Source organism: Corvus brachyrhynchos, unplaced genomic scaffold (genome assembly GCF_000691975.1).
Source record: "Corvus brachyrhynchos isolate BGI_N302 unplaced genomic scaffold, ASM69197v1 scaffold115, whole genome shotgun sequence".
Lineage (NCBI taxonomy): Eukaryota > Metazoa > Chordata > Aves > Passeriformes > Corvidae > Corvus > Corvus brachyrhynchos.
The window spans coordinates 22,898,012-22,924,297 of NW_008239553.1; the positions used below are offsets into that span (position 1 = coordinate 22,898,012).

The 26,286-nt window shown below is 41.3% G+C and overlaps 1 long non-coding RNA gene across 6 annotated transcripts in view; it reads right to left on the bottom strand.

Annotated features, from left to right (window-relative positions):
• The window catches only part of LOC108448512, a 51,855-nt gene that overhangs the window by 9,700 nt on the left and 15,869 nt on the right, over window positions 1–26,286 (bottom strand). For 4 of the 6 annotated variants that reach the window (XR_001864402.1, XR_001864401.1, XR_001864404.1 and 1 more), the window contains 3 exons: window positions 18,606–18,664; window positions 10,975–11,155; window positions 7,900–8,673 (listed from right to left, as the gene is read on the bottom strand). This is a non-coding gene — a long non-coding RNA (uncharacterized LOC108448512). Of the gene's footprint in view, window positions 1–7,899; window positions 8,674–10,974; window positions 11,156–18,605; window positions 18,665–23,994; window positions 24,109–26,286 lie in introns of those variants that run through there. The other 2 variants (XR_001864400.1, XR_001864403.1) reach the window with 2 other exon arrangements.

Below are 26,286 nucleotides of genomic sequence, written 5' to 3' on the forward strand. Positions count from 1 at the left end.
TTCCCTGCTTTGGGGGTCAAAGGGATCAGATCTTTGGCCCTACGGGATATTGGCTGCAGGCAGCTACTAGAATTGGGAGGTACTGTAAGAGTTTACTGTAATATGGGGGTCACTCAGGGCAAAATACCTGCACATCCTAATATCTGTGGCCTGGGATATAAGTTTAGCAGCTCCCTAGTCATTGGCAGGGTCGTCTTTGCACCTTGCTTTGAGCCTTTTCATTGACTGACTTTGCCCATCTGTACGTGAATGAATACTGTTGGGAGTTTTGGCATTCGAAGCTCTGTGAACATCACAGTTTGCAACGGAATGCAAACAGAATGGTAACCTCCTTGCAAGGTAGGGAAATCTGGTTAGGAGAACAAGGTAAACTATTCTGCAGAGAAGGAATCTAATTTTTCTTAGAGCAGATATAATTTTATTATTTATTGATAGCAACAATAACATTTTTGAGGATTTATTAATCTGAAGCAGATCTGCTATCACTGCTGGATAATCCTGAATGATCTCTGAGATCTCTTACAGGCATAAGATAAACCATGACTACTATGTGTGGAGAAACCAAGGTGGAAAGAGGTCACGTAAGGATTTCATAATTCAGGAAAGCGTTAGGTATTTGATTACAATTCTTAAGGCTCTAGCCTTAAGACACTCACTAAACTGTTTCAGTGGTTTAAAACTTTATCAGTCTCAGCTATTTACCACTTCTCTATCAGAGAGGACTGTTCTTATAGCACACTGGGAGGAGCAGTCCTTGTGCCTCACCTGCTCCAACTCACAGCCTGGCTTTGTGCAAGCTTTCACCTTCTCTGGCATTTCAAAACAAGCCATGCCAGACGGTAAAGTACAGCTGACATAAAGTGCACATTCTGCTGTCTCATTCACCAAGGGAAGGATGGTGATGTTTTGTACCAAGGGGGTGTTATTATTTAAAAATGCTGCAGCAAGACTTGACAGAGCTCATCTTTCAGAGCCTGAATTCTAGCACAGTTGCTGACTCCTTTAGCATACATCTTGTGCTGGTTTTGGCTGGGGTAGAGTTAATTTTCTTCACAGTGGCTGGTATGGGGCTGTGTTTTGGATTTGTGCTGAACACAGGTTGATAACAGGGATGTTTTTGTTATTGCTGAGCAGGGCTTACACAGAGCCAAGGCCTTTTTCTGCTTTCTGTACTGCCACACTGGCACGAGGTATATGCTGGGAGGAGACACAGCTGGGACAGGTGACTCAAACTGACCAAAGGGATATTCCAGACCCTGTGACATCATGCTCAGTGTAGAAAGTCAGAGGAAAAAGGAGGAGGGGAGGATGTTCAGAGTGATGGTGTTTGTCTTCCCAAGTCACCATTATGTGTGATGGGACCCTGCTCTCCTGGAGATGGCCGAACACCTGCCTGCCCATGGGGAGCAGTGAATCAATTCCTTGTTTTGCTTTGCTTTCTCTGTTAAACTGTCTTTATGTCAACCCACAAGTTTCCCAGCTTTTACCGTTCTGATTCTCTCCCCAGTTCTGCTGGTGAGGGAGTGAGTGAATGGCTGCATGGGGCTTGGTTGCTGGCTGGGATGAAAGCACAACAGTCTGTACTGAGGCTGTAACCCCATCTGTAAGGTGGGAATTAAACCACTGTATGTTTCAAGAATGTTGTAAAGCTTGATAAACTCTGCAAGTGCTTTGATATTGATTAGTGAGAGATGCCATGGTAATGCAAGCGTATTCCACCTGGAGGTTTATGCTGATGCTGTCATCTTACCTGAGGAATGTGTTTCATGAGTGTTAGGTGATTGCAGTAGTCTTCAGTGTCAGTGTAACTGTTCCTGAGGTACAGCTTGGAGTCTCTGCATGTGCCAGTTGTGCCTCCAGTGAAGGTGACTGACCTTGTTTTCACTAGCCACTGCTCTCCTGAGATGGTTGTTCAGCTCTCGCTGAAATTGGGCATGGGGTAGCATTCACTGGTAAGTATTCGTCAAAGGCCAACAGTCATCAAGTAGCAGCTCATTTGACACTTATATTAGGAAGTACACAGCAGATAGCAGAGTAATTGGAGCTCTTTCTGTGAAGAAAGAGGAGTGAGCTGGTGCCAGGTATTGATAGGATTTTGGGGGTCTGGTTTGAGATAGATCTGCATGGCCCAGTTTCTCTTTCTCTGACAGAAGTTCAGATTATGTTGTCTGGGTTATAATATTCTCCTGGTCTTGTCTGTCATATGCCTCTTTTTTCTTTGAGGGCTGTTCAGTAATATTGTCAATCTTAAATATTTTTGCTGATTTTAAATTATGTTTTTGCCTTCAACCCTCATCCCCTGACTTATTTTTTTATTTTTTGTCTGCATGCAATATAAGTTGAGCCCAACTAAAAGATGTGACTTTGCAATTGGCTTTCATAAATTCAGTCACTCCCACAGTTGCTCACAGGCAAATTCCTCCAGGCCTTTTTTATGCCCTGCCAACTAAGAAAAAGAATCATTGTGTCTTCTTATCCTAACATTGTATCTTAGCACATAAGAAATCATTCCTGATGCAACAGACTTGTGATAAAAGGTTAAAAACCAGAGAAGTGTTCTGCTGTCTTTCTGTAATTCATATTCTTTGCCCTAAAATGGCAATTTCCATTGACAGTGCTTCAGAAATAAACCTTTCCAGTTTTGTTTTCTGTGTAGTCCAAGGACACAGCTGTAGTTTGAGAGTGCATGATTAGTACTTTAAAAGAATCCTTCCATGCTGAAAAACAAGTTCTTTAGTTACCATAAATATAACTGAATGGGAGGAATAACTGATAAGCTAACAAAGTATAACAGTGCCTAAGATAACCTTTTTGTAGGCAAGAATGTGGCATTCAAAATGTGACACTGCAAGACATTTCAGAGCTAAAAACATTAATTGTATTTCTGGGTTTTATTAGTAGCAAGACCTTTAGATTTCGGCAAAGCTATATTTTCAGGTCAGAGAAGGATCACAGTCAAATTTTTCCCGTAAGTTGTACATCTGGGAGAGAAGCTAAGAAGTGCTTCTCAAGCAAGTGACTTTGTATTAAAGTATCTATAATTTGAAGATACTTGCAAGCTTTGTTTTGAGATTTTTAGATAAGCCTAGAAGTAGTAAGCAGTGAAGATATAATGTTCATGATGAATGTGTGATAAATACAGTTTGTCACATATATCTTATCCCCAAGTGTGTCGTGGATATATTTAAGTGTATATTGTGTTTAAAAAGTGTGCACGTATGTGTGTTGCTAAGGGATTCTCCTGGATGAAAGTTGCTTATGTAAGTATAAATCACTGTTTTCCTTGCTGATTTTAAAGCAGTAAATCCTTCCATTATTTCCTGGCTATCTAGACCTTATGACACAGTGTGTCCTGTGCTGCCGTATGTGTGAGAAGGCTTTTTATGGGGAGCAATCAGGCTGGACCCCAATCTCCAGTGCAGTGGTTTTTTCTAATTAAATTGTCACTGGAAGGAATATCCGGAACAGCAGTTTTCATTTTCAATCGAGGAAAAAACATTATGAGTCTTTGTCATTTGATTAAAAGTTACTTAACCTTTAAATTGCTACAGATGTAAAGATAGCTCTGAGTTTCCAATGTAATCGCCTCCAAGTTAAAATCAGGAAAATCTTTGTGTAATGAAACCCATATGTCATAGTGAAAGGATGCAAAGCACTGGCAGAGTGGGCTGCTCTAGCAGGAGATTCTGCACCCAATCTTGTTAACCAGGACTGCTTTTGGTAATCCCTCATCTCCTCACTTGTAGGAAATCAATCTGTACTACTGAATCTTTTCAACCAGCAACTACAAAATTTACTGCAGAGAGGCAGCTTGGGGACAATTGTAGTAAAAACGGAGCCTGAGGCAGCAAGGCTAAATGTGGGATTGAGGGATTGAAGTTCTAAAGAGGAGATTATATTAAACCTTATTCTGCTCCCCTATTGAGTAGAAATGTCTCCTCCTCTTTTCAGCCCCAGCCTTTCCTACCCAGTACCTGTTCTTGAGATCTGCTTGTCAGATCTTGCCAGGCAGCAAACTTAATTCCTACAGTACAGCATTCTCTGTTAATTATAATAGCCTGATACCATTTTTCAATACATTTATCTGAAAGGGTTTATTCAAGCACTACTTCCAGTGCAAGCAGTGCTGATATCATCTTAAAGTGTTTTTTTCTGTGGAGTTCAGTGTCTTCCTCCTCCCTAGTAGGTGAGGTTAATTTGTACCCAAGCTATTGCGATGGTATCCATTGTTGATTTTTCTATTGTAGTAGATGCACAGCATAGGCAAGGTTGTAAATTGTGACTTGTCATGCAGATTCATGTTTCTGTTTCGTGCTGCGCAGCCTCTGTAGTGTGTGTTTGCTGGTACAATGAAACCTGTGCTCAAACCTTCTCTTCCCTTGAAGTCCATGGTTTAAACAACCATTGTAAAGAAAAAATCCCTGAGGTTTTCACTATAGTTTTGTCCAACCTTTTAATTAAAAAAATCTACCTCTGTCTACTATTCAAATGGCTTCTGCTGGTCCCTTGGGTAGTTGCTTAAAGCTGGTTTTACCATCTCTCTTAGCCTTCAATCGTATTTGGAATGTGGGTGATGGTTTCTTCATTCACGAGCTCTTCCCTCACTCCAACAAGCTCCATAAGACCCCAGTGGAAATGATATTCCTATTATTAAGAATGCATTTCTCAGCAGCAATACTGAGCAGAGAAGTCAGTTTAATATTAGAGCCTTTTACTGTGCAAAATCCATCAAATCATACTGCAGTGCAGATTAAAGAGAAACAAAGGTGAAGGAATAGCCAAGATGTTTGAACACAGTACCATGTAATACAAATTTGGCCTGTGTTTACCAGGAATACACTGAACTGTGGTTCTTGGGCAGATAAGGGAAGCAGCTGAAGCAGGGGAGACAAGATTGTTAATGTTGTGGAAACTTGCCCTCAGTTTGGCTGTGATTTTTCTGTCAAATGAGGATGTTTCTTCCCGGCCATTTTCATACATATACAAAGATATAAGATCCTTTTTCTTTCTCAGTTTGGCATCATATCTTTAAAGATAAAGCCCTGGTGCAAGCCTGAGTCTGTGAGGAGACGAGGAATACAGAATAGCAGAAGGCTGTCTCCTGCTCCTAATGGGATTTTGTAGCAGCATGTGCGAGTTTGTTTCAGAAGTCAGAAATGAACAGATGTTGGTATAAATTACCTCTGTGTCTGATGTCTTGCAAATTAAAAGCGCGGTTGGCATCACTAAACAATTTCACCAGGTTGGGGGGGGAGCGGGTGGTGATTATTGTAGCAGGTCGGTAAGAATCTTTAAGCTGCAGCAGAACAGGATAGCAAGGATAAAGGAATGAAGAATAAAATGAGAGGTCTGTGAATTAATCAGAAATGTTAACATCTCCGATGACAAGTGAACAGGCAGGCACGTGCTCTGGAGCAACCTCCAACCCACAGTAATTTCACTCGGCGCACAGAAGGAGTCTATGCTCTGCCTGATTTATAGGGTGCAGCCCTCTTTGGGGGAACAGAATTGACATGCATTCGTATATCTCCTGTATGGGACTTGCACTCTGGAAAACTTTCCACTTTATCAACTACAGTTCAGCTTTGTGCTTCTCTCAGTTAAGAGTGTTTTAAAACCATGCACTATTGTGGCAGCAAGGCAGGGAGGTGTCAAAGAACTCAGTGCTAAGAATCTATTCCAAGCTGAAATTTTAAAAATCTTTCAGCTTTATTTAGTCATGTTCTTTGTGCATAACAACTTAGTTCCTGGCAAAATAGCAATTCACTCTGTTCTTCTGCAGTACCCTCTATCCCTGTGTCACTTCAGCAGCAGTTAAAACATACAAGTTATCTTGGGGCTGGGGAGGTAGAGGTACAAATGAGTACTTTTGTGATAATTCATGCTGTGAATCAGAAGCAGGATCCCAGGTGATATAACTCACAGCTGGAGGCATGAGGCAAATAGTGCAGTGATCTGCTTGAACCTGCAGCCAGTCTGAAGCATGTTCCACTCAGGACAATGGACTTTGCAGCCTACAAGTATCAGTATGTAACAGGTTACATACTTTTACATACAATTAATTGTTTTGCAATTTTACACCTCATGATAAAATTTTGTGTAAACAAATTAGAATGTAATAATTTAAAGAAGAGGCTTTAAAAGACACAAATTCTGACTTTTATGTAAACAATAACAAAATGTCTTTATCTGAGTGCACACTGAGTATTGTAAGCTGAACATTTTTATTATATTTTAGTCCTGTTCTGACAGATAATCAATAATGTCAAAAGAAAACTCAACATCAACAACAAACCCATCTCCAGTTTTTATGCTAATTTTGATTTCTGATGTTTGTCTCAGTAGGAAGTCAGGAATTGAATGGATAAAACAGAAAATTAATTCCTATCTCCTTCTAGACTGTCTTGGAGGCTAGGTGTGGGAAACATGCATGCTTTCAGCATTCCTGTGAATAAAACCCTCCATGTTTTGATGCCTGCCAGTCCAGCACAAAGCTTACACCTTTATTCAAAGGAATTGGAGGGGCACCATTGGGAAGATTGTCTTTCTCCAAGCCTCAGTTGCTAATGGTGGTGTCTTTGATGCATTGTATTGTTATTGCAAGGCACAAATAGTATTAGGGCTGCTCTGCCAGCTTGTGAGCTTATGGATTCTCAAGTCAGAAATGTCTCATGCAGAAAAGTGGCTGTGTAAACCCTGCTGTAGTACAGCTACCAGAGATTGATGGTACCAAGAGTGAGAGAGAGACATATAAGCCTTGCCTTGCCGTATTAAACATCAAAGGACTGACAATGCAGAGAGAAAGAGAAGAGCAAAGCTCTATAAACTTTACTTAATTACCCTATCCATAGATGAACTGCATTGAAGGAATATAAACCCCATTATATTACAGCATCCAGGGACTGACACTGCTGCGAGAGAGAAAATGCTGCCTAATTTCTGTTGAAGACCACATCATCCAGGGACCAATAATCTTGAAACGGAGAAAAAAAGAATTCCAGAATCTCTGACAGATTATAACATACAGGAGCAATTGTGCTGAGATAGAGTGATGGAGATTTGGATTTCACCATTCAGAGACAGATAGTACAGAGAAAAGGAGGTGCTGCAAGAGCATAATGCAATAGGAATAGAAAGCATAGATTGTATGTAATGAGACAGCCTGTGGGAATTACTGCTGAGTTTAGAAGATTCCAGACCCTGCCTGCATTTGTAGGATGTCAGGAATTCAAGCTGAAATGCAGTTTTATTTACTTTCCACTTTAATAGATAAAAAATAATTCTTAGTTTTGGTACAAGCACAAATCTAAAGGAATTTCTTTTCCTATGGTTAAATTATGTTATACAGTTATACAAATTATACAATTGTTTGAGTTTCTTGGCTTTTTAAAAAAATACTGATTTCTTTTTCCTCCGTTGTGATTGCAGCTAGAGAAATGACTCGAGGGAAATTCCTGAACATCCTAGAGAAACCCAAAAAGTAGCTGCATCTAGCGTTTGGATGAAAATACCCCAACCAGGTCATTTTATGTACTGCGGATCCAGATGAAGCCCAGAACATCTAAGAAGAACAAAGCTCTTGCTCTAGACCTTCAGAAGCAAACATCTCCTTTTGCTTCCACAGCTCATCTCTTTATGGGAGAAAACGTACGATATGCACAGGTCACAAGGACTGCAGTTGGTTGCATTGGAATTCAGACTTCATCTGACCATAGGATGTCCAACAGGAGGACGTGACCCTGACATGCTGTGACACAGTTACCTGTTTCAACCAGCAGTTCAAAGTGAAGTCAGTGTCCTTATTCAGCTGCTCTCAGGGGCAGCCTGTTTGAGGTACACTGCAGATCTGACAGTGGCCAGTGTCCATCACGAGGCCTCGACCCTTTTGTGTGTCTTTTGTCTTAGATGCATTGATTTCCTGTGTGCAACTCCTGTGCTGAAGGATTTGAGCACAGTTTGGGGTGTGGATTGACCAAGAGCGCCAGTTCAGCAGGGGCATGTGCTTTTAGTGTAGAAGCCAAGTGCAGTCTCTGCATTAGATTCCAGCTGCTCACTGCCTTCAGAGAAGCACGTCTGGTACTCTGAGGAAGACCTCCAGACCTTTGGTATGCCAGGAGCTTCATTTCACTGCTAAGTGGTTCTCTAAGTGAAATTGAAACTAACAGACCACAGGGAGTAAGGCATGTTACTGTGTCCTCAAGGAAGATGTCCTCACAGAAGCTTTGGCCAGTACACAAAGAAACAGCTTTGTCAGCCCTCTGCAATTCTTTGCTTCTTTGCAGAGCTAGAAACTGGAAAGAGTTATAAAGTTGAAAGATGGTAATGTTTTCAGTTATCACTCCAAGAAGTGGCAACAGGGTTGTCAGCCACATTGTGAGGATGGTCTGCCTATACAGGATCTCAACATTTCTAGAAATAATGTTTTGTGGTATTTTTAATTGCTTATAAACCAACACTTCCAAATTTTCTTCTCCTACAAAACCAGAATTTTTAAGAGAAAATTCTGTGAGCTGCTCCCTTTCAGCTTCAGCACACTGTTCTTACAGTTTAATGCCTTTTTCTTCTGTTCATACACTTCTACATATTCAGCCCTTGGAAGAAGTATAGAGCATGTTCAGACTTTTTGTTTTATGCAAGAGAATAATGTTTTTCATTCCATCCTCTTTCCTTTTCCTAGAAAACAACATTTTAAGCATTAGTAAGTATGTTTTTTTTTAGGGTACCACATAATGTTGAAACATTAGATGAAGAGCATAGGGGGTTTTCTATTTAGAAATGTTATTTTTACCTTGCAGGCTTTTCAAAACTTGTCATTTCTCAGGCTGTAGTCACATATGAGAGGAGAAATTATTTGGAAATAGTACATGTAACAGGCTCTCCTTACAGCACTGCATTTTTCTGGCTTTGCAGAGAGAGGAGACTCTTTTTGGGTGCATGTGCAATAAGGAGGGGGAGATTTTTTTAATCAAATAGACTTCTGACAATTTTTACTAAATTGTTGGTGACCCTTTGGTTTGCAGTCTGTGGCTTTGGTTATTGCCAGCCAGAATTAGGCTTGTTTTGGACAGCTCCTGTTAACTAAGTAGTTAAACCCCATATCCTGAAAAAGACCCTGCACAAATTTAGGAATATCAGGAGCCTGATTTAAAACTTAACAGAGTTATTTGTGTCCTTCACAGTTTATGCAGGACTGAGCTTAACAGGAACTCCGTCCCTTGAGAAAGAATTAAGACAGATGAATGAGAAGAGAAGCTGAAAGTGGTAGTTCAGGAACAGAAAAAAACCCGATGGTGCAAACTGATGTTGATGCAGCTTTAAGCATTGAATTATACATTTGAAATGCAAATTTAAGTTTGTATACTATATATGTAATATATGTACACGTATGTGACAAAATGGGATACTTCATCTGCACCACCAGGGTGAGTTTGTGCATTTTATAGAGGTTTCTTGGTCCAACACATTAAGGAATTGAGATCTGAAAGGAGGATATAGGAAAATATATGAAAGCCTGTCCTGGAAGTGTATGTGTATTTTCTGATATCTGCAGAATTTTGAACTCTAGGTAGTTTTTAGTAAAATATATATGTTAAAAAAAAAAAAAAAAAAAAAAAAAAGAAGAAAAATCTCCTTTTATCATACACAGTACTTACCTTCTACAAGGCAGCCATTAACATATGCTTCAGAATTGTGGTATTTTTTGGTTTTGTACTTACCATCTGTAGAGATGAGTCAGTGATGTTATTTTTTTATTGGCAATATTTATATGTATTTTTGTGTGTTAGCCAGAGAATTTTTTTCTGTCTGTTATTGCTTTTGGGTTTAATAAAATGCAAATGAAAACCTCAGAGGTTTGCCTGGGTTTCCAAAATAGCCCTCTGAGATGCTAAAGCTTTTGCTTGGCCACTTAGGCAATATTATTCTTCAGGCTCTTCTTCGTTTATCTGCATGCCACCACCTCAGGGTTTGGCCTGTGGATGTTCCATTCCCATCAGTAAATAAATATTTGTCAATATCCAAATGCTGCTAAGGGTTTTCATACCCTTTTGAACTCTATTTTTTCTTTCAATGCTATCCTTCCTGACATCCATGCAGTTATCTATACAGGAAAATCCGAGTGACTTTTTGTTACTGATGGGAATGAAGAGTGTAAAAAAATCAAGATTTGGTAATATTAATCAAGCTGATGCGCTGTTTTATAAAGTGTTTTCATTGGTGTATTAGATGTTACTATGAGTTTCTTGGAAGTAAACTCAATATTTATTTGGTTCCTTTTAAATGCCAGTGTTACGTACATTCAGTTATAAAGGCCATTCATTTCAGTCTTGGACTATCAAATGCTTTGCTATCTAATCCAACTGAGAAGAAATTTTTGTTTGTTTTGTTAATTATTATCAAAATAAAAGTCTATGTGCGCTGGCAATTGAATAACGTTATTGCATTTAACTCAGAGTTTTGCCATTACAAAATTACAATTTTGTAACAGTCTTGTAACTCACAGTTCTCAACTTTGCTTCATATTTCCCTCAACAAGACACCTAGAAATGACAGATTAGTGAAAACTGACTAATCCATCTTGGAGGTAGTGTTTGAACCTTATTCTGGTTTTACTGATTTTTATGTTATGTAAAAATGTTAGGTACTATCACAAGTCAAATCACAAGCCCGTCTTATCTGTAGTCTTCTCTTTGCTTATAAATAGTTGTAGAAGGATAGGGAAGGATATAAACAAAAGGCTTACACAGTGATTTTGTGTTAGGGTAACTTACATAGCATCTAGCAATCTGTTTTATTTGAATCTGGTCCACAGTAGACCCTACCCTCCATAAATTTTTTTTAGTCCCAATTTGTGTGTTTTTCTGACCTGAAAAATGCCCCAGGACAGTGAGTTCCATAATTCAGTTATACAAAGAAAGGTTAAAAATAATAATAAAAAAAAAAGTTAGAGAGGGAAGTTGATTTAAATCTGCTTACCTGATAATTCCATTTTGAACCTTTCATTTCTTTTATTGTAAGGAACAGTTGTTTGAATTTTTTCTTCTTTACTGTCTGTGCACTACTCATGATTTTTCAGCTTCTACTATGGTTTTTGTTCCATGGTTATGTTCACCTTCCTTGTGTTCACAATGTTCAGTTGTCTGTCTTCTATGCCAGCCTGAGCAAACAACAATTTTTCCAAGTCACAATGACAGTGATGCCAACCATTCCATGCTGATGAATGGACACCTGGCAATTCCATCATCAGCCTATGCAGTATGTGAAAAAGGTAAATTTCATCTTGGTCACATCATCTGAAATCCTGGATTCCTGGCCTCCCACAAGTTCAGTAACTTCTCATAAACATTTCTGTAGTACTTCTAAACTAATAGAAATTTTTAGATATATGCAATCAAAAGAAAAAGACAACTTGCAAATTACTGTTGCAGAAAGTCCACAGTAATGCATACACTCCCCTAGAACCAGCAGTCATTCAAAAACACCAGAGATACAATCTCAAGAGAAGCACTTCAAGCATCCTCACATTTGAGTTTCTCCTAAGTAAGAACCTCAAGCAACAAGGATACTTGTAGTAGGGAAATGTGTCACATCTTTGAGTGAACTATCTGAAAACTGCATGCAAACTTGATACAGCATGAAAATAATCCTCACTTCTTAGTGTTGTACCCCCATCTTCATATGCCAGTCTGTACTGACACTTTTGAAGAAGTCATTAAATAATCCTTAGTAGAAGATGATAATTCATTGAAAGACAATTTTCTAGAAGGTTGTCTCTGTATCTTCAGCCCAAAATTTTATAGTTGGACAGAAACTTTCCATGGAGCAACAACTCTGAGCAGATAAAAACAATTAGAAGAACAGATGCAAATGTTGTAAACACATTTCTGTTATCACTATAGCAAAACCTTCCCACCACAGAATACCAAAACCCACGTCCACTCCTATGTGCACATCCCAGCATATGCATCATCCAGGGTGCCAGATACATCCAGAGGGTATTGCATGTGTGATGCCAAATATGCATTGCCCTGATAAGAGATGCACCTCGATATTTTTAGAAGGCAAGAAAAGAGAAAAAAAAATCTAAAAAGAGAGACAATGAAAATCGGGGATAAGGAAATGAAGAAGACTGGATCCTTTTGGTTTTACATAATGCTATGATTCTTGGAACACATTATTTCTGCAAGCCAATCTTTACATCGCTGTTTTGAGTTTCTTTCAGGAAATGTGAATGTGAAATGCAATATCCTGAATTCAAATAATTGTGGCCAATCATAAAGTCCACAGAAAGACAGGTAAAAGGTTAAGTAGCCAGAGATCCAGACTGATCCAGTTGCTATAGAGTGTAATCCACATTCAGCATAGAGTATGTGCAACAATGCCAGTTTTATTTAGAGATTGTGCTAGATTTTCAGCATGGCAGGATCCCTCCACATTTTGACTTCATCATCCACTGAAACTGTCAGTTTTTAGACTTGACCTTTTCCATTGTGTCTCTTTGAGGAGGATGACTGACTCCAGGCAGCTGATGAGTATACAGAATAGGCGTTTTCTTGTTGGGTTTGTGTGGTTGACCTCTGCCCTGCCTGCTGATTCCTATAGTACAGATCAGTGACCAGTGAAGCCCGAATGCTCCCTGCCTGTCTCTGTTATAGACACCTCAGTAAGGAACAGAAAAGAGGAAGAGGGCTGAGCTTGAAAGCCCTTACTTAATTGCTAGTAGAAAAAATGGGTAATAAGAATGACCTTGCACCTTATTTATTGACCAGATCTCTGTGAGGACAAAGTACTTGCCTTGGTTCTGTATCACTTGAAAGGCTGGCTCTGTGGCCCATAGCTGGTGAGTAGGCATAATAATATAGGGTAATTAAATTTTGTGCTTGTAGACACTTACATGCGAGGGAGGATTTCCCTTTCAAAAATACCAGGCACCATTTTCTTCATAATCACAGAATTTTAAGCTAATTTTGAAGCAGCAGAAATTTGCCATTTGCTATCTTCCACTTACTACGATAGGCCTAAATGCGGCAGGCTGCTTATGAAAAGGCAGGAAGAGAACTCACCAGCTATGAGAATGAGGGACAAGAGACCAGCAGAGCGACCCAAGTGGGCACAGATGCTCTGGCTGCCTGGTTCTGTGGCCTTCAGTTTGTTTTCCTCTCTCTGTATTAAAGTAACTTGTTAGTTATAGCTAATTTTAATTTATTTTTATATAAATATATAGATATGTATGTATATTGATTATCCCAAATTACCTTTCAGGGAAAGCAATGGCACCTTTCTTTCTCTTGTATACTGCATGGATCAGTTTGTCATCCTGTCTCAGGATTTTCCCCCTGCTTTGAGCACTGAAGCCAAATAGCACTTGTAAAAACGGGAGAAATTGCTTCTGTTGAGGCCCATTGTGGGAGGAATCAAGGTGAGCCCTGATTTGCCGAAGGGATCAGTTTGTAATCAGCTGCACAGGAGTCAAATGGATCTGCAGGCCACGAGTATCCTTAACAGGATCAGCTGTGATATTTTGCTCAATATGAGCTTGTATTCAAAAATTAGGGAAAATGTTTTGCTGAAAAATATTTGGTTGATGGTTTATGCAGAAAGTGTCAGGTTGGAAATTAGAGGGACTATGTGTCTTTCTTTGCCTTGTTTTGATAAGAGAGCTTGAGCTGCAGTCTCCTACCCACCTCACAACTCATGTTTTTAATAATTTTGTGAGAATCTTAGGAAACCTGTCCTGTGAGACCCAGCACGTGTTCCCTTACACGAGAACTGCAGTGGTCTTGTTTACACACATGCTCCTTCCCAGCCCGAACTCTGGGGCCGACCCATGGCAGGGCCTCGCTGGAGAAAAGCACATGCCAGGTGCAGCACTTCTCTAAGGGCAGCCCCCAGCAAGCCTTAGCAGAGACTCGAGCCAAATCTTTGCAGTCAGATGTTTGGTTTTGATGGTGCATTTCTGCATGGAAGCGCAAGTACCTGTGTACCGCTGGACATGACAGAGGATAAGACTGGAGTTTAGAGAGCTGAACTCAGGTTTCCACCATGCAGGTGGACAGTGGAGATGGAGAAAGGATGGAGAAGGCCCATGTTCCTAGCAGCATGTGGCTGATGCCCAGCCACCGGCCCCATGCTACATAGCTGAGCCCCAGTGCCTGGATTGCTTTTCTGGCTGTTTCTCCCTGTTCCCCTTCTCCTGCCGGTGCCCGAGAGGCGGCTCCCTGTCCGTCTGTGGCGCAGGGAGTGCTGGCTGCCGCTTGTTAGAAGAATTCCCCCAAGTCAGACCTATGGTACGAGCCGTGTGAAGCGGAAGACAATTAGGGGCTTATTAGTGTCCTGGGGAGACGTGTAACTTGTGTTGCTGGGACTTACCAAAACAGCGAGAGTCTTACCGGCAAGCTCCAGCCGAGAAAAGACTGAGGGATTGTCTCACCTAATTACAGGGAATGGGCCTCTTTGTGTTTGTGATTCGGTACGGTTGTCCGATCGCTTTTCTCTGGCTGCTGGCTCAGGCCGAGCTGGAAGTGTGCTAATTAGAAGAGAAATGGACGTAGTGATCCTGTCAGCTCTCGTTACCGGCGTGGACAAAGCCGAATATTATTCTGAGGCAGTGTTTTGTGAGTGTCCCCCTTCCAGCTCTCATTAAGGGCAAGGTTGGTGGACGGAGAGGGGACTTGACCACATGGGTTGGCTAATGGAGCACAGTTACCGTTACTGTGCTAATTAACGGGCTCAGGAGGCAAATGTTTCTCCAACCAGCAGTCCCAACAGCTGCACCTGGTGCTTCCAAAACCCAACCATCTCGCTGGGCAAGCCAGGCAAACACTGTGTGTACAAGCAGAAAGCAGGTTACATATGATGCATCCATCAGCCATCCAAAGGTGCAGAAGAACCAGTAAAATGGTCAACACAGAGATGGAAAGAACATAGTGCTGCAGTAGCAGCACATCAAGCTCCAGCAATCCCTTCTCCCCAGTGACTCTTCACATAGAGGACAATGTGTCAGCTTCTGCCCCTGGAAAGTGGATAGCAAAGAGAGAGCTAGGAATTGCCAGGACCTCCAGGTGCCATCAAGAAATAAACTTCCTGTGAATTGTTGTGATCATCACAGCTCTTTGCATGGCCAGGAAGAAGAAAGCTGGAAAGATGAGGTGACATGGAGATGAATCAGACTATCCCTCTCTATGTTGATGATGGGATGCTTATGGTCTGAGGTGAAAAGCAAGATGTACATACATACCAGGATGATTGTTCTGCTCCAAAAGGCAGTTAGGCAACATTGAAATGATGCACAAAGGTTAAGGTAGGTGAAGATGATGACCAAAGGAGCCACAGAAAATGCTAAAACCAAAATGTGTACTTTTGTGCCATTAGCCTGAAACTACAGTAAGAGTAAAGAGAGTGACAGCAGAGTGACCTACTACAGAGGGAGTAGAGAGAGACAGAAGACAAAGCAGGAGCCAGAGCAGGTCTGTCGTGTCACAGCAGCTGAGATGGCCTCAGCAGAAGGGAAGACTAGTGTGTGCTGAGGAGGCTCAGTGGAAGTAAGTAGTTTTATTAACTTGTCACACAGACTTTCATTTAAAAATATATGTAGCTGTTTTGTAAACAGAGTAACTTGTACAAGTTAATTGCTGGTTGATGTTTCCAAAGTTAGGGGAATGTATTAGTGATTAAGTCTGATTTGGATGTTACGATCATTCTAAAGGTCCTTTGTATCTTTGGGCTAAATGTAGTAAAACATATAACCATGTCTTAAAGCTTTTAATTTGCTTCCTCTCTTTTAACAGCATACTCATTGCATGCACTCATGCATGCTTGGGTACTGTTTTCAGACATACTTTATCAAGGGTTAAAGTTGCAAGAGATTCCCTCTCTAGTTTCTTGGGTTATTTGTCCCTGGTGGTGAACCTGTGTCAGCAGGAGGGTTTGTGTCCTCCCAAGTCTCCAGCAACAGTCTCCTGTCATCTTGGATGGAGATGAACTCTGCCCTGTGCTTGTGCCTCCTTATTTTTTCTGTCTCCAATAGCTGTGAACCAAACAAGGATCCTTTTGCCATGGCAGCATGTACAGTATGTCCAAGCCCTGCACTCCTTCAGAGCTGTAAAAGCCTTTCCCTTTTAACTGGGGTTCATTTCCCACTGGCTGCTGTGATGGCTTGAATCTTAGGAGTCTTGATCTTAGGAGCCTGATCTCCAAAGAGGGCTTGAGAAGTATCTTCTCTGCAAAGAGGTTTATTCTAGAAGGAGGAGATGTATAATCCTCTTACTAAAACCCAGAGAGGAAAGGAGAAAATCTTTATTGCTCCTGCCTTACCTGAGTGAGCTGGCAGCTTTTATGCTGCCTCACGAATAGAAAGAGGCAGAGAGAAATGTCTGAACACAAACTCTACCTGAGCTGAGGCTCAGTGAAACCCACATCTGCACTGCTTTCCAGTGCCACAGCAGAACAATTTCTGAAAAGGAGAAACTACTGCCTGTTACACTGTGTGGCCACTTGTCTTCCAGACCCTTCAGTCTTGCTCTAAGGAGGAGTCACAAATCACTGGCAGAAAACTAATGACCATCACACCCACCTCCATTTTTGTGCTCTGGGAGCTCAGGAGTTGAGTGGCCTCCCTGTGTAAGGGTTGGTGACACTTCCCATGTCAGGCCTTCCTCAAGAGATTGGCCTTACTAGCAGACACCAGGAGAAAAGACACACTGCTGGTTTTGCCAATTTATTTCTTTGCCCAAGGAAGTATTGGTGTCCCTGCTTGTTACACCTCTATTTGACTGGCCTACCATCTTGCTGTATTGATAATAGCATGTCAAATTTCTGACCTCCAAATGCAGGTAAGGATCATCTGAGCATAAAAAAAGTGTTGGTTTTGTGTCCTTGTGAGGATGCCATTCTGATAAACATCCATCATACAGACTAGCAGTACTCAAGAACAATGTGAAGACAGGTGAAAATATGCAGATGGAGGGAAAGGATGCAATGGCTTCTTGTGGCCTTCACTGAGCTCTCCTGGCATTCATGTAACACTCACTAGTTGTACGGTACCTGGCCCATGGGCTGGAGTGGTGTTTGGAGGACATCTCTTCAGCAGTTTGAGTTATCAAGTGCACTACCAAAGTCATTTAATTCATGGTGACCTCACCAAATATCAAAACTATTGTGCTGTGCATCATGGGAACACACAGTGAAGGTCTCTGTCCTCACGTGGTTGTAAGCAGATGAAACAGTAAAAGAGTGGAAGGAGAAAAGGAGACATCAAGATGTAAAGAGGCTTGTTAGAGGTTATCAAGCACAGTTCAAAGCCTGTAACTTCTTAGCCACAGTCGAGTGGCCCTTCCACTACTTCCCATCTGCTTTGTTGTTTCATTAAATAGATGTGGGTTTTAAAGTAAGGAAATAAATAGAAATGCAAATGCCTAAGCAACCAAAAGGCATAAGAAATTTAAATAACAATAAATTACAGTGCAATACCAGACACTTTAATCTCCATTTTAAAGACCTGTAAGAACTATTATATGAATTTAATTTTTAAGTGACTTTATGTAGTGTTAAAGATTTGAGAATTTAAAACTAGAACACTAAAAATGAAGGTTTCTCACAGTGCTGTTAGCTGCACTGTGCACAGTGTGCACATACATTTAGGAGAAAGCTTTGAGCATTACAGAGATCCTACTAATAATTGTAACATCTTCACTGATGTAGAACATTCTGACCTTGCCGAGCCTTTTACATTTATGCGCAGAGGGTGTAAGTGCTACATTGCAGATTTCATGTAATTCTACACTTGCTCAGTCCAAATGTTTGCCAACAGACCAGGATAGGAAAAATGTAATTTTCCTAATTTTGCCATGTTGAAAATCTTACTATTGCTCTGATGATCTGTGAGTCTGATCCTGCTTTAACACAGAACATTATTAAAATGATCACTGCAGTTCTCTAGGGAGCTTAAAACTGTTTTCTCTAGCAAAAGAGAGATCATTTCTGTTATTCATTTCAATACTTTGGAGAGGGAGGAATTTGCTGCAATAAATATTAGTGTACCCCATTTGTGTATGCATCTGGGTAAGGTTTACAGGAGTTTTACTAACAAGTATCAAAATAGTATTAGCAAGGTTTTTTTGGTGGGAGAAAACTGTGGAAATAAAGTGATATGGAAGACTGAAAGAAAAATACAGGTAAGTGAGAAGAATCAAGGACTTAGAAATAGGAACTTAGAGGACAGGAGACCAAGATAGGTAAAGAAGTACATTTTGAAAGACAGCAAGGCATGGGCAGGAGGCTGGAGCAAATGCAAAGGAGGGGAGGAGGCAGACTGTTATAAATGCAGTATAAGAAGAGAAATAGTGAAAAAATCGAAACATGAGGGAAGCAAATAGGAAGAGGTGGTGGTTTTCAGCAAGAAGGAGGTCAGAGAAAAGCAGAAGTTTCATGAGCAGTGGCACCAGCCAAGGAAGTGTGGTTTTCCTTGTGGACGTGTCTCTCAAGACTGCATCATGTGTGCATTCTCTGATGCCTTACAGGAGGTAACGCTCACACTTCAGTGAGGGCAGTCATTGGATTTCTTTCTTAGCCAATTAATGTAATAAAATGTACAGAAAAGTACTACCTACCTGAAAGTTCTCTGGAATTGGCCTACAGGTTCAAAAGTCATTGGGACACTCACGTACACCTGTGGATGGATGCTAAGATTAGATGATTAATAGCTGGAATTGCAAATGGACAGAGTGAGTGATAGAGAATGGGAAAACATTAGGAAAATGGGGATTTATGTCTGCTATTAATGCATTTAATTTGCTTTATAGCCATTTCCTTTCATGGTTTTACAATTTCTAAAAAATGAACAAGGATCTGTTTAAAGGCTTCCTCCCAAATCAGGCTGACCTCACTCTGTCCACACTGGTTGTTTCTGGGGAGAAAAATCTCTTACAGCGGTTTTGTCTCCAGCATGCAGTAAGAGAGATTCCAGGAGCTGCCCTCCCAGCTACACCATCAAAACTTGCCTGGGACCTCACTGAAGGCATATGTGGAATGAAGATACTCCAAAAGCCTTCTGGTCTTTCCATACTGGGGTGAATTGCAGCTCTATTACTGAAACACACAGCTAATTCCTATCTCATTGGTTCCTGCTGCAGTTATTCTCATCTGATGTTTTCTAGGGACCTCCTCATGACTATATACTGTGGGTTGGACAATACTTGTATTTTTACAGGGATGCCATTTTATTTTCAGCTGGTCTATCCCTCATGTCCTTCCATATTTCACTCTCTTAACAAAATTTCCTGATTTTCAGGTAGAAGGTGTCATGTCAAGAGGTGTTAAATAGGACAGAGCTGACTGCTGATCTCTGGGAGGGAGATCTCTCCATCTAACACAATACCTTTTAATGCATCATTATCCTTTATTTGTGGGTCTCCAGCCAATTTTTCAGTCCATCTAGTGGTGTAGCCAAACCCATTTGCATTAATTTTGAGTAGGATTTATGTATCAAATCTTTACTAAAATCCAAATGTATCAAATCCATCATGTTCCCATCATCCACTAATTTTGTAATTCTATTTTAAAAAGCAATCAGGTTTCTCCGGCACAATTTGTTCTTTAGAAATCCCTAGTACCTATGCTTGTTTTCTTATCTCTAGGTGGTTAGTAATTTTTTCCCCTTTTTAAAAATTCTATTATTTTACTGGAATAAATTCTATTATTTTACAGGAATAGCTATTCCTGGGAACTACAAATTTGCTTCTTTTTGTCTTGTTTTAATGATCAATAGCACAATTGCTTTTATTTAGGCAGCTTCCCAGTTTTTGTAACTTAACAAAATTATTGTCCATGACAAAAAAGTAACATTCGTCATTTTCCTTGCAGCAAGTGGATACATGTCTCTTTTGTCCTGAAAACTTGAGTGTACAGGCAGGGTTTTACATAGCTGATGAGCCAAATGTGCTGTCAGTGAAACAAACGTGTGGAAATCATTGACTTCTTAAGCGAATCCAGTCAGGCTTTTTGCCTGGTAATATCCATTCTGGTCAATTGTTATTGCCTACTGAAGAAGTATCAGGAGGGCATTTGTACATGATTTTATTATAATGTTCATAAAAGTCTTAAACTAAGATGAAATAAAAACAGCATCCAAATAAGCTACATACATATTTGGATACATATGTAAGCTATAAGTATTATTGAGGGAAGCTAACAAAAAGAACACTGTATTATCAGAGCAGTAAATTAATCTTGGCTCAGCATTGGACTGAAGATTGGTCATCAAAATAGTGCCTAAATAGTCAGCCCCTATAAATTCTGAGAAGCTGTCCTACCACACTGGTTATAAATCCCAGCTTGGAGCTATACCAAGTAAACAGAGTCTGTACTTTCAAGGTCTGAGTATCTGATGTCTTCTAATGTCTAGCACTTACACAACTTCAAAACACCTTTAGGTGGGAGAAGGTATGGATAGATGCTCAGAATCAGCTGTCCCTGTACTTCTTCCCTCAGAGTCACTTCTCCAGCTCTGCAGGAGGTTCTGTCAGTGCCTTAGTCAGAAGACAGTGCAGGGGCATACCTTTTGCTGCTTGTGCCTGACTTGTGCTGTTGGACAGCCCTTCATCCAATACCCCCATGCCAGTCCCACATTTGCCAAAGTGCCCTCTTCACTCCAGACTTCCGGTCCTTACTTGGATGTACAAAGAGATGGATTCTAGGAAGGAGGAATTCACTTGGTGTCTTACTCTTTTCAAGGTGACCAACAGCTGTGGGGCACTCCAGGAGAGTAATATTCCTGGAGACTTGCTGATCTAATAACAGAAAGGTTTCCTTCTCTTTCATTCTTGTGATTCACACTGCCTTGCAGCATCTTCAAACAAATTAGATATAAAATCCTCCTTGGGACTCTTCAGTTTAATTCAAACAAGTTTGCAACAGATCAGCACTGCTTTGCATGAACATAGTGTAACATAAGCTAAATGTTCAAAAATATTCTTTATTTTCTAGAGCATGGAAACTGATGGCTTCTGGTTCTCTCACCTCAAAATGTTAAAATGCAGGACACATAAGGTGGTTTGTTCTTATTTGGGTCAGTCAAATGTCTTGAAAAATTCCAGCATTTAATGGAAAATTTAATATAAAATTCCTACGGAAACAACAGGAGCAATACTAGCACAGAGGTCGGTCATTCAACACTTATTCATCAGCAAAATAAAAATACACTTGAGCTAATGATAAATTTCACAATTGCTATTTCTTCTGCTAACCTAAAATGAGATAAATGTTCTTTTTTTTCTGGCAAACAAGATAATTACAGTAACCCTCCTACTCCTGAGCAAGGCAATCGATGAGGCAGCTTCTCTTCTGAAACCCAGATACTGATAGAGAAGAGTTACTTAACAGCTCTTTAAGGTGAAAGATGTTTGAAATTATATAAAAAGTCTGTGCACCTGCGTACACTCTTCTGCTAACCAGCTTCGCAGGCACATGAGGTTAAGCATATGAATCAGAAACCTGTGCATCATGTACTGCATTTGGGTTGGAACTGTAGAATTTTGATCCCGAGGTCTCATTTAAGTTTAAAATACAAGCTGGTTTTCTGGTGACTGGGAGCTATGTTACTTACATAGGCAGCACCAGAAAAATAACTTTCCTTGAACTTCAGAACTGGGAGGTTGACCTGCTTGGTGTAACCAAGGCCTATGGATATTTGTTAAGTTTTGAAGCTGTTTAGCAGGATCTTGACCTAAAATTCAGCCTTCTAATTGCTTTGGGAGAGTTGTCACCCAGCCTTGCAGAGTAGGTGCCAGTATAGAGATGTACAAACACGGGCATATACATAGTAGTTATGACATGGATTTTAAAGCAACATTTCATCAAGCTTCTGTTGTTGGCATCATAACCTTGAGCTACTTCACACAGGCTCCGTGTATGTGGAAAAAAAATTGTTTCTGGAGCCAGACTCAATAGAAAGAGCTTATTTTTAAACCTCTCCCTCCATATGTTGCAGAAAAAAATCTTAGGTAAGAAAAAGAACTGGAAACATTTCAGAAAACTCAGGCCTAAGAAGCTCTTCCACCAGCCATTCCCACTCCTCAGGCTCAGAGTAGTCCTCTCAGGCTGTTGTATTATCTCATGCTGCAGAGATACCCAAATTAAATGGAGACATTGGAGAATCAGCAGGTAGCTCTTTTAGAAGTCACTGATTATAGATGGTGGTCTGGACAGGTTCAGACACAGCTTCAGCTGCAAAGGCAGTTGTGAGGTAGGCCTTTGTGGCTGGACATGTTGTGCAGGGATGTTAGTGCTGAACAACCGCTTGTATCTGCCAAATCGAACAAGAACAGATGTAGTCAAGAAAATCTTAGTGGTTTAGATCTAGCACTCTTCCTCCTGAAATGGCCTGAGCTATGTCCAAAGAGGAGAGCAACGGAAAGGGTATCAAAGGAAGAACAAGCCATGTTGCCATCTGAGCACAGTTCTCATCCAGTGACACAAGTGACGGCTTCACACAATGGCTGATGCAGCATCTTGTGCTGGCCCAGGTGTCAGCAACAGGACCCTTGCCACTGCTTAGGTAATCATCTTTCTAAAACACTCCAACCTGCTGGAAGTCCAGATTGCTTCCCAAAATGGTAGTCTTGCCTCCCTTGGACAAACAATTTGCTGAGACCTCCTCCTCTTTTTTGGATTCCCAAGAACAAGAGGATTCCAAAGCCAAAACTTCTGAGATAAAAAGTAAATTAAATCCAAACCAGTTACCCTGTCATTGATCACAGCAATAATTTCCATTCTGCTAACTTACTTAGAAAGCTTATGTGTGGTTTGTGTAGGGATTACTTGCACTTTTACTGCTGTAAAACATACTACTGGTATTACACACTTTTCCATTTTTTTTTTCTCCAGCATGCACAGACTTAGTAAAGAAAGGAGTATGCCTAAATTTAATGGAATTCTGGATGTCCAAGAGACCTGTATTTAAATACCAATAGCTTGACATGAACATATACCAATAACCAGTGTCCCTGGCTGAAGTGATATCAGCCTAAGTCAAAATATACTGTTATAGGGTGGATTTCTCTGAGGAAATACCTCTCAAAGAAATGATTCTGTGCTATCCTGATTCTTACATCAGCATGGCAATCCTAGTGAGGCTATTTATCACTCCCTCAAAGATCATATCTGTTTGTTGCTTACTCAGAGCTTTACAGCTGTGTAAAATTTCCTGCTACTAGAACTAACCCCCTAAGACAGGACTCAGAAATTTCCTTACAGACAGAAGGAGCTCTTGACTCAGTTACCAAGAATCATGGACATTGGAAAAGACTCTAAGAATGAATTCAACCATTAAGGTAACTCTGACAGGTCTACCACCATATCCCTAAGCACCACATCTACATGCTTTTGGAAAACTTCCAGGGATGGTGAGTAGGACTTCTGGCTCCCAGATATATTCTTGGGAATTTAGGCAAATATTCAGTATCAAACAGGAAGTTTTCTTAAAGCTCAGACCTCAGAAGAGTCATGGACCCTATGAAACATTCCTTCTTCTGAAAGGAACTCAGCATCACAGTCTGGTGTTTGGTGGGTGAGGCTTTCTATAGCAAGAGGGAGCTCTAAAGGTTCAGTAAGTTAAAACATGCAGAATGCACTTTTCCTATCTGGATCTGCCTCAGACATCCTGTTAAATGGGGGCAACCACTCAATCTACCTGGGTCCTAGTACTCCATCTGTGAGCTGATGATAACATTATGCAAGCTCATGGAAAATGTATATGGTTAAATGTATCCCTGTTTATGAGATTCTTTCATCACTGTTGATGAAATCTCTGTCAACACAGGAAAGAGGAAGAAATTCATGAGGAGGTAACCCAGTGCTATGCCTAATGCTTAATATTATTGCACCAACGTACAGTCTTTGTATTTACACTAGAAGGCAACAGCCGCGTAATAGTCAAGATGAGAAATGGCCAAGGTTTAGCCAATTTCAACAATGGATTTAGAGAGAAAAAGAGGAAACTACCTGTCTGGGCTCCTCCAAATAATTCTTCTCCCAGGTTCTAAATGATAAATGCCACTATAAAAGTTGTTGGGGTGTTCTCCTCTCAAATGCAACTTAAACTATGGACACCTTCTCCTGAAAGAGACAGACACAGGAGAGGTTCTAAGCAAGTGAGCAAAATTTATTTGTCACATGGGTCCATTTGGCCTCCATACCATGAATCATCACCCAGCCTGGGTGTGTTTAGGGTAGAAAGAAGGAACAACAAATGGGAGAAGGGTATTAAATAATGATTGCTATAGAGACCAGTCAGCTTTACCCAACTCCATGAAATTTAAACAAGAGAGCTTAGAAGATGAAACATCAGTACATTTCAAAGGGATAAAGGGCAGTGTACAAGTTAGCTGTAGAATGTAATAACAGGGTATCAAAGCAAGTTGTTTAGACACATTTCTAGAAGCCACTGTCAGCAATATGAAGGTGAGACACCCATATTTTTCATCCTTTCTGGTCACACCAAGAATGTGAGGATGGCATAGCACTTTCAGAGGAGCCAGAGGCAGAAGTAAGGCCAAAATAAGGCAGAGGAATGATGCCAGTGGGTGAAGGGAGGTGTCTGAGAAGTCTTCAGTTGCAATGCAGCTTCCTCTGGCTAAAGAGCCCCAGTGGTAAGGTCAAACTGTGATTTATGATGATTTTTTAGATTCTTCACCAGACTTCCATATGCTCACAGAAGAAGAGTTATCTGCAATTCTGCCAGGAGATCCCATTCATTTGATTTCTGTTATCCAAGCCTTCACTGCCCATAGCAGTGCAAAGTACCTTGCTATGAAGCCTGTGTCTGCTCAGACAGTCCAGCTATTACTGTGTCCTGTAGTCATTCTGCTCACCAGCATGGCTTACTTCTCATTCCTCCTCTCAGCCACTTTCTATACTGGCTTACCACTGAATCCCTGATCCCAGCTTACTAATCAGGCATTACATCCATCACGTCTGGGGCAAGACTTCCTGAAGATGAAATGGAGTCTAAGGGTGGTGAGCTCTCCCACAGCAACAAGAAGCCATTACAAACCTTTGTGACCTTTCAAGTACATTTCTCCAGCCACATTCTCTCTGACATAATTAGATGGCAGCCTTTTAAAAAGGCATCCTCTGCCCCTCTCCTCAGCATTGCCAGGAACATCCCAGACCTCTGAGCTGCCAGTCCCCCAGGAGAAGACTAGCCATAAGGCCAGACCTCTGGCAGTCATCTTCACGTAACCTGCCTTGTGTTGGAAGAAAATGGTGAAGATTGTTTTATGGTCAAGGCCCAGGGGGTAGAGCTCAAAAAGCTGGATCCAGCTTAGTTTTTCAGTGTTGGTTATGTCATTTAGCTTCTCTCTATGCAGTGATCCCACCAGTTCTACAAAGGTGAGATAAGGATACATTTGTAAATCCAGAGGACATGCCTGAATTCTCCACTGAGGGAGATCAATAAGATGTTAGGTAAACAACTCTCCTGCTGTCCTGTGGTTTGCATGCAGTAAAGAGCAACTGAGAAAAGTCTTATTGAAAAAAGATTCCCTTTTTTCAATCAGTAGTTGTATTGTCTGATGTAAACATGAAGTGACTAATGATGCCTTGCAGTACAGCAAGTGTGAGTGCTTGCAGCCTGCCGGCAGCTGCTCTGGACTCCTGTTGAAGTGATGGACCTGTGGCATCCCTCTATCAACCCAGACACCCTGCTGGGGCCATGGGCCTGGTGGGGGGCTGCTGGTCCAGCCCACAGGGAGCTGCAGCCTTGGGAGCCTTCATCCCACGCACATCCCTCCCCCCTCCTACCTGCATGCTTGACTTCTTGTCTTCAAGCCCCCAGCCCATCACCAACCTCCAAACTCCTCTCCTCCTGCTTTATCACCACGGGGAACCCTCCGGCCCTGCAGCATCCCTCATGCTGCAACCCCTCTGGGGGTGTCTGTCCTCCCGAAGCTCTGTGGCCATGGCCCCCAGCATCCCATCTCCCACAGGGCAGCCTCACTTGTCCCCACCCTGGGCTGCCCAGGTGAGTGGGCGGCAAGTGCGCACCAGAGGGGGGGCTGCACATCACCTGACCCCCTCCAGCTGATTCCCTCAGACAGGACGTCAAGTTAATGAGCCCTCAGGCCTGTAATTAGCTGTCAATTACCTCAAATTAATCAACTCCTCGCCTAATTAAGCATAACCGGCAGGTGGGCAGAAAACGGGCCATTGTGCGGGAGCCATGAGAAAAGCATGGCTGGCAAACTTGTTTAGGATCAGCGGCGCATTCCCGGACGCCGCGCCACCGACACCCGG